This window comes from Lactuca saligna, chromosome 7 (genome assembly GCF_052625555.1).
Source record: "Lactuca saligna cultivar CGN05327 chromosome 7, ASM5262555v1, whole genome shotgun sequence".
NCBI classification, from domain to species: Eukaryota; Viridiplantae; Streptophyta; class Magnoliopsida; order Asterales; family Asteraceae; genus Lactuca; species Lactuca saligna.
In genome coordinates this window covers 168,974,061-168,982,820 of record NC_136423.1, presented here as the reverse complement: position 1 = coordinate 168,982,820, position 8,760 = coordinate 168,974,061, and the positions used below count along the sequence as shown (strand labels likewise).

Sequence of the window (8,760 nt, the reverse complement as noted above, 5' to 3'; positions counted from 1 at the left end):
ACGTTCTTTATATCCACGCGTAGGTGAGATTATGCTCTACAACTTTCGTTTAGACTCTGTCGGCTATTTTTGAATTCATTTTTAATATTATATTTTTAACGGGCCGAGATAGGAAAAGTCATAAAAAAATTCATAACTTCTTCATCCGACGTCCGTTTTCATCTGTATTTTTACCGTTGCACTAATATCGACGAGATCTTCGATTCTCGTTTAAATTGCGTGGGCTAAAAATTACTCGATCTAAATTTCGAGTTTTGGGCCGCATACTGATAAGTCGAAACTTAAAAAAATCATAACTTCGTCATACGAAGTCAGATTTGGGCGTTCTTTTTATGCACGCTCTCGGTTTAACGAACTTTACGTCTTTCGTTTAGATCACTAAGGCTAAAAATTGTTCTATCGTAAATTCACTATTTACGTCACCCAGTGTCGTACCGGTTCTGTCTTGAAATTTTGACATGTCATAACTTCTTCGTTATTTTTATTCTTAATCATAATAATTAAGTTTAAAGCACATAATTTATTCTTATTACTTCAAAATGAGTTTCAATTGTTGCCCTAGATTATTATATTATCAATTAATGCTTAACCCAAAAACACGGGCATTACAGTCTGACCGAGTCAACTCAGACCTTTTTTGCTGATTCGGTCAGCTATGAGTGTTTGATAATCAAGTTTTGGGCATCTGACTTTGCAAAGGAATATCTTAATGAGAAAGAAGTGAAAATTGGGTTGATTAAGAAACATTCCAATAGTACCCTTCCCTAACGTATCTCTTCCTGCGCTTCCTGATGAATCCTCTTTCAGTGGCTCCTTTCTTCTCCCCAACCAGCAAGAATCGTCGACCCCATTCGTCCTCTTCCACCTACCGATCGAAGCTCCTTCCTCATCTCATCAGGTACGCTTGAATGCTCCAATTTTTGCTATTGAATGTTTCGATTTATGCTCTCGATTTTTGAAAATCTGAATGAGAAAGTTTCGATTTGTGCTGCTTGTGTGCTCTTGAATGTTTATTTTGCTGTTGAAACGCCCTGATTTAAGCCTTGGAGTTCTGATCTTGAAATCCAAAAGTCAAATAAAAAGTCAAAATTGACATGCTGAATTAGATTATGTGATAATGAAATCAATTCATGTTCTTCGTATGGATATGGTAAATGACGAAGTGATAATTGGTCCTATGCGCTTTGATTATTCCTCATAAATTTTAATCAAGAACTATTGCTTTATTCTTGATTTCAATATGCACGACAGGTTTACATTTAATTGATTTATTACACATGGATTTCTTTTATATTTAATCATCTTAATGTATAACATGTGTTTGATTGATTACACAATGAAAACCAATCGTACGTATATATATCATATAAATTTCTATTCCTTTAAAATTCCATTTCTCATTTTGAAATGCATATCATATAACTTTATAAAAATAATGATGTCTTTTATAATTTTTATTTGGAATTTTAAAGGATTTGTGTGTAATTTACATTTTGTATGATAATTTGTATGTTTTTATAATTTTTCAGCAACTTCATTCATCATTGTATATAAAAGAAGAGTAAAATGGTCATTTTTCTTCAGTCAGATGTACAATCAAACAACATGGTTTTTTACTTGGTCAGGATCTTACCTAGACAGACATTTATCAGTCAGCTATTTCTCAGTCAGCAACTATCAAACGGGATCTAAGAATATTTTGATCAAATCATAAATATTTAATTAAATTTCAAAAAATAGTAAATAAAATTAATCTGATTTAATATTTTCTCAATTTAAAAAATTAATGATTTGACTTTTTTTGCCGCACAATGTAAGGGTGGTGGGAGTGGTTCCACATTTGCCATAGTCCACATAGGCGTCACATCTGTTTTATTCTATTAGTCAAATTTTGTCATTTACAAGGTGTAGATTGCCACACTTGTCATGATATTTTTTTCAAAAATAGTTAATATAGATAATAAACATTTCAAACATATTATTTTTCTTTTAAATCTTAAATTTCATTAAACTTAAAAAAACATAGAATTTCAACTTACAAACATAGAAATTTTAATAATGAAACCGTGAAAATAAAACAAAGAAACCTATATATTATATTGTAACATCCATAAAATTCATAAAAATTTAAAACTTTTTCAAACATCCAAAAACCATGATCCATTACAAAATGTTTTCAAAATAATTTCATATTAGAGTTTCCCAGAAATCACAATCATAAACCGAAGAAGTGTACGGTCACGCCTTCGCCTTCCCGTGGTCATTCGAAGTACCTGAAACAATAATCGGTAAATGTAAGCTCGAAGGCTTACTGAGTTACCCCTAAAATACCCATACACAACAATACACATACAATAACAATCAACATACTATGCGTCCAATCAACCATCAAGTTGGAATACTCCATGCCCTCAACCATCGGGTTGGAATGCCAACATACTATCATAGTATTACTATGGGTCCAGTCAACCATCGGGTTGGAATGCCCACATACTAGGAGTCTAGTCATCCTTGGGATGGAATACTCTCGGCCCACAACCATCGGGTTGGAATGCCGACATACTACGAGTCCAATCATCCTCGAGATGCAAGGCCTTAAGAGGCTCAAAATGCTAAATCTAAGCTTGATAAGAGGTTTAAGGCATGGAGAAGAGCCAAGCCTTGCTAAAGTCAATGCCTTTATGACTATGGGGGCCTAAAGGAGTACAGATCTGAAACATGCCCTTATAACAAGCTCAAACCCGAAAGTAACTCCATTTTTCCCTAGAAATGACCTTAAATTTGTAATAGAAGAGATCTAAGGGATGACAAGCCAAGGTAAAGACTTTTTACCTCCAAATGAGTGCCAACACGATGTACATGCTGGATCTACAATCTTCTCTTCGTTCTTAGCTTCCAAATGTTCAAGAGATGCTCTAAACACTCACTCTTTTAACTTCTCACACTCAAAATGAAGGCTAAATCGCTTAAGGTTCTTTTATGGTCGTGAAGGTGGCAAGGGAGACTGGATAGGAGAGTTAATGATCTTTAAGTAGGGTGCAAATCCTAAAAATTAGGGTTTTCATTTTCCAGCTCCTACTCGTCGAGTTTCTCTAAACAACCCGTTGAGTATAAAGGTCCCTACATGTCGAGTTGGTCCTAAAAGTCACGTGGGTTGGCTACTCTCTACACGACGAGTTGGGGCCTCCAACTCGTCGAGTAGGCTTCCTTATTGGCCTAAAAAATCCCTAAAATCTTACTCCTGGAATTCGGGATGTTACATATATTTTTTCGCAAGCTCCTCTTTGACTTTTATCGTCATTTACCTTTTGCGTGCATGGCACGAGTTTTTTATTTCTCTTGTGAGATTGCCTAGTACTAATCCAAGGACGAATTCAAATTGTCTATTTTTGATGTCAACCGAACTAGTTGTTTCCGCTTTCCCTTTCGCTTTTCCCAGTCTCTTCCTAGACGACGAGTGGCTCTTGGAACTTCAAAAAGCTCATCTACATTGAGGTCAATACCGACATGCGCATCAGACGATTGACTGTGCGTCATTTCAGGTGTTTTTATTCTTTTAGAAGAACCATCCGTAAAATATTCAGAAACGTCGATGTACTGCCATTTTTTTTTTTTGACAATTTCACAATATTCCGGTTTGGAGACGACTTCGGGTTTCCCCTTGAGTTTGGAATTGGGTTTGGAAATTCATTGGGGAGTCGTGAAGATCGTCAAATGGGTTGAAGTTGTTTTCCAAATGGGATGAGAAGTTCATTTGTGGTTGGTTTTGAAATTGAAGTTGTCTTTGAAATTGAGTTTGGTTTTCGAATTAAGGTTGAGTTTAGTATTGTGGTTGGTTTTGGTATTGAAGTTGGTTTTGGGTTTGAAATAGGTAGTAAACACTACCAAAGTGTAAATTTGGAGATGAATAAATAGGTCAATCGCTTTGATTGTGAACGGAATTTTGTGAAAAATGTGAGATGTTTGTGTTTTGGGTGTTTCTTTTGGTATTTTTTTTTAGCTTTTGGGTTGAAATGAGAAGCTATTTTTTCACAAAAATTATGTTGTTTGAGTGAAAAAATGAAGAAACTGATAAAGTATGATATGTAATGATACTTATATAGGGTAAAAAGTTGGTATTTTTTTTTTGACTTATTTTGAAAAAAAAAAAACTATCATATTGATCAGTCATTCAATTGAAAACATTCACAAACCATTCAAACTTTCACCCTCTCTCATCGGCACAATTTTATCGAGTTACCGAGTCAAGCTCGGCATGCCAAGTCCTCAGTCCGGTGTTCGTCGAGATTACTGAGTGGGTTGTCAAGTCCACTCCCACCAACTTAATAGACTTTGGAAAATTTCAAGATCCTTTTTGTTTATTAACTTTGTGTCTTTAGCTAGAGCTCTAAATTTTATCTTATTTGTTTTATAACCAAATTAATTATTAATTTTGAATACTTTTGCTACAAAAATAATCTATAATAAAAAAATATATGTTATTATAAGTCAGAATGACTCTTTCAAACTAGACCCTTCTTAAATATTGTAGATTTTAATACTTGGGTTTATGAGCTTAGTTAATTAAGTCAAAAGAAGAGGTTTCCTAATGGTTCTTTTAATAATCATTTTAATGTAAATGTTTAAACAACCAGGTATCATAATGTGATTGAGTTTGTTAAGGATGGTAGGAGCAGAGCAGGGAAGGGATTCACACCCCATCACACAATACCAAGGTTGTGGTTTAGGTAGTACAGGGAAAGGGTGATGGAAGGATATCCCGCCCTCTATCCCTCACGCGATTATTCGACTCTATTTTTTTGTATTTTCTTTATTGTTTTTAGCATTATATATATATATATATATATATATATATATATATATATATATATATATATATATATCAAAATTTATGATTTTAATTCACTACAAAACGAGTATAATATATGTATAAAATATATTTAAAAAAATAGGTAGTGAAAAATGATCATTTCCTGACTTTTGGTGAATGAAAGTAAAGGAATGGAAAGTTGATGTAACACATAAAAAGTGAATGGTGAAAGGTAAGTGCACTCTCCACTATAACAATAAAATTAAGTCTTTTTTTTACATAAAGAAATTTCTCATTGAACCTCTAATGTTCATGCTCTCCGACATAATTGAAAAAACAAACATATCTTTTAAATATCTTTTAAATGTATTTAGATCTTTATTGTTTTTGGTAACTTTGACTCTTAAATACTAAAGAATCTATTTTAACTATTTTAATAATAGACTTCCCTCTTCGTTTTGAATAGTTATTTCCTTTTCAAATAACTTACAAGTTTTCACCTAAGCTTGATAATCTTAGGGTGTTTTGTTTGTGTATTGCCACAAAGCTCAACAATTCTAATAACTATTTTTGAAATGTTTGAAAAGTTTGTTCTAGTTGATTATTCAAACAATAAAATAATATCATAAACTTTTAAGTCTTTATAGTTGTTCTATTTTCTTTTCCAAGTATGTAAAGCTCTATGAAATTGTATTTCTATTTAATATAAACTCAACTAATGCTGATAAAGACAATCATAGGTTAACGGAAAACAATGAGTTTTTGAATTATTTAGTGAACTAAATTTGGGGCGTTCTTTTCCCTATGATGATGATATTCATTCTATTTTTTAGATGATATAGTAGGCTTAGGAAGATCATTTGTAGATATATATACTAATGGTATTAGTGGAGTTCCTCTCTTAGATGGTACCTGTAATATCCCAAGTCAGAAGCAAGAGTTTCAGGGAGTAAAGTGTAAATTAAGTCAGGGACTCAATGAGTAGGTCCTATTACTCGCCGAGCCTGAGCGAGATTTTGTTACAGGTTAAGTGGCCAACTCACCGAGTCGGCAGATGGACTCGACGATTTGGTGCTGAAGGGAGAAAACCCTAATCCTGGAAGTTGTACCCTATATAAAGCACATTATTGCCACCATCAGCCTCTTTACTGCCCATTTGAGTTCCAGAAACCCTAATTAGTGTGTGTGAGCCTCCATTGTTGAAGTTTGAGCTTGGAAGAAGAATTTAAGAGGAGAAGGTTAGAAGATCAAGAGGCTAGCATCGGGAGATCATTGTAGATCCGAAATCTACTTCTTCTTGGGCACATTATTGAGGTAACAAGTCGTTACCTTGAGTTTTCTCCTTCTAGATCCATTCTTGGTTGTTGTTTTGGAAATTTTAGCTTGATTGGAACCCATTTCGGGTTTAGAGGTTAGATCTCAAGTTGCAACTTTAAATTTAGGTGGATTGAAGGCCCGGTGAGGGCGTACCATTCACATTCAGAGAGTGGACCAGGTGGATTGAAGGCCTGGTGAGGGCGGACCAATCACACTGTAGTCTCGATGTATATGGCTAGACTCGGAGGGTGGACCAGGTGGACTGAAGGCCCGGTACGGCGGATCAGTCACACAGTAGACCCGATGTGCATGGTTGTTCTGTATTGTGGTATGTTATGAGTATGGTTATATGTGGTTGGTATTTTGGGGGTAACTCACTAAGATTTCGGGCTTACAGTTCAGTGTTTTGTTTCAGGTACTTCAGGAGATCGTGGCAAGGCGAAGGCGTGATCGTACCGCTCCTCATGTTTATGATATGGTTATGGGAAATACTATAATGTTAAACTAATTTGAAAACAAATGTATGAACTTAATGGTTTTTTAATGAGTTAAAATGTTTTAATCTGGCTCAAATTTTATGGTCATTACAGTACCGTTTCTTAATTAATAGCCAAGATGGCAAGGTACATGTACCTTAGTCTGGGAGGATTCTCCAAGTTCTCATCACCTAATCGAGGGAAATAGTATGTTTATGTTTATTAGTTTCTTACTTAATGAACCATTTGACACTTAGTATGTAGTGAATATGATTGTCCAAAACATAGTCAAAGTTAACTGTGAAATTCACTGACTTCATCATTAAGGAAAACAAAAATATTGAATTGAGAAATATCTTAAGTACTCTCTCTAAATGTAGAGAGCTTATGATATGTTTTTAACCTAAATAAATTTGTATAACCTCATAATTGTTATAAGATTTCATTTGTTATGAACTAGATTAGTGTCATGAATGAGGAGATATAAGCACTTCATCTGCATAAAATGTAGGAAATTATTGACATTCCTTCCAACAAAAATCCTATCAATTGTCGTTGGGTATATAAATTTAATATAAATCCAATTGTGAGGTTGAAAGATACAAAGTTAAACTAGTAGCTAATAGTTATAATCAAAGACAAAGAATTGACTATGAGGAAACTTTCTCTCATTACAAAAATAGTAAATATTATAGTTGTTCATACCTGAACTGTTAATAATAGTTGGAGTTTACTTCAGTTGGAGATAAATGTTTTTACTATATGGCTAACTTGATGAGGAAGTATTTATGACTTTGCCTTAGGGTTGTTACATGGAAAAGGTGATAATAGGGTTTGCAAGTTGTTAAAGTTCTTATATAGGCTTACAAAGGCCTAGATAAAATGGAATGGAAAAACTATTATAAGATCCCAAAAATACTAAGTAAATTATTTTGTTTTTAAGTCAACCAAAACCATCATTCATTCATTTCGAGCCATAAAAAACATGTCAATGTGGAAAAATAATTATTAGAGTACAATCCAAGAATCATAAAATGCTAAGTACCGGTGGATGCGATGCGATCATTCCAAACCCTTTCCTTTTGAACCAGAAGAACTGGAAAAGCATTTTGTAAGTCCCAAATTTGCTTAACGTATCAATCCAATTGATGGTGTTGAATCCCAATCAATTGGATGATGCAAGATCAAAATAAGAAGAAGGAGAAGAAGAATAAGATGAATCTTCAATGTATTGATGACAAGAGTTATGATCCAACACAAGATTCACACACACTTGCACCTTCTCTACTTTCTCTCGCCGTATATGGATTCACGGTCATGAACCAGTTCACGATCGTAAACACCACCTGGGCCGAGAACACTTCCAACCACATGGACCGAAAACTCAATTCCCTAGAAAAGCAAAGTATAAACCATATTTTTAGACCCAACAATCTCCCCCCTTGGTTTATAGCTTTATTTTCTTTGACCCAACAACCCCCCCCCCCCCTAAAAATGTAGCTGGCTTTTCTTGTCAATCTTCATTTGGAGCTTGGCTTCAACTTTTTGTCTTCAATTTCTTCACGACTTCAAGATGAACTTGATGAATCTTCAATAAAAGACTTCATCTTGAGAAGTTGGGCATTTCATCAAGATTTGACTCTGAACGCACATTGGGTGAGGAAGCTTCATGTAAAGATTCTTGAAAATCAACACTTTTAGCTTGAGAATCTTCAGAGAGAACAAAGAACGAACTTTTGGATCACTTCAGCAGGTTCATATATAACAACAAATTGATTGAGGAGGCTTAAATGAGATTTGTCACATAATCTTCAAGAATAGCTTTACCTGGCTTCTGGGGTTGAGAGATTGAATGTTGAAAGAATAGTCTTCACTTCTTGTTCCTTTGAATGAGAATTCTTCGATGATCACGGACGAAGCTTTGGCTCAGAAAATCTTGATACAGTCTCCATGAGGCCCATCTACATCTGAATTCACTTTTCAAGACAAAAGAAAAGTAAAAGAAAACTTAGCACACAATATTTTTGTATTTTTCATATTATCTGAAAAAAAAACATAAAACAAAAATATTTTTGGATTTTTTTTAATTTCTCTAAACAAGAATTAAAACATAAATAACATTATTTTTTGATTTTTAATTTTCAGATTTTTGTTGAT

The 8,760-nt window shown here is 34.0% G+C and overlaps 1 long non-coding RNA gene across 1 annotated transcript; it reads left to right on the top strand.

The window, feature by feature from the left end:
• Positions 1-672: 672 nt before the first annotated feature.
• On the top strand, positions 673-6,700 carry LOC145006075 (uncharacterized). The gene is made up of 4 exons (XR_013662767.1): positions 673-898; positions 4,635-6,124; positions 6,253-6,455; positions 6,543-6,700. It is a non-coding gene; the product is annotated as an uncharacterized LOC145006075 (long non-coding RNA).
• The last annotated feature ends 2,060 nt before the right edge of the window (positions 6,701-8,760 follow it).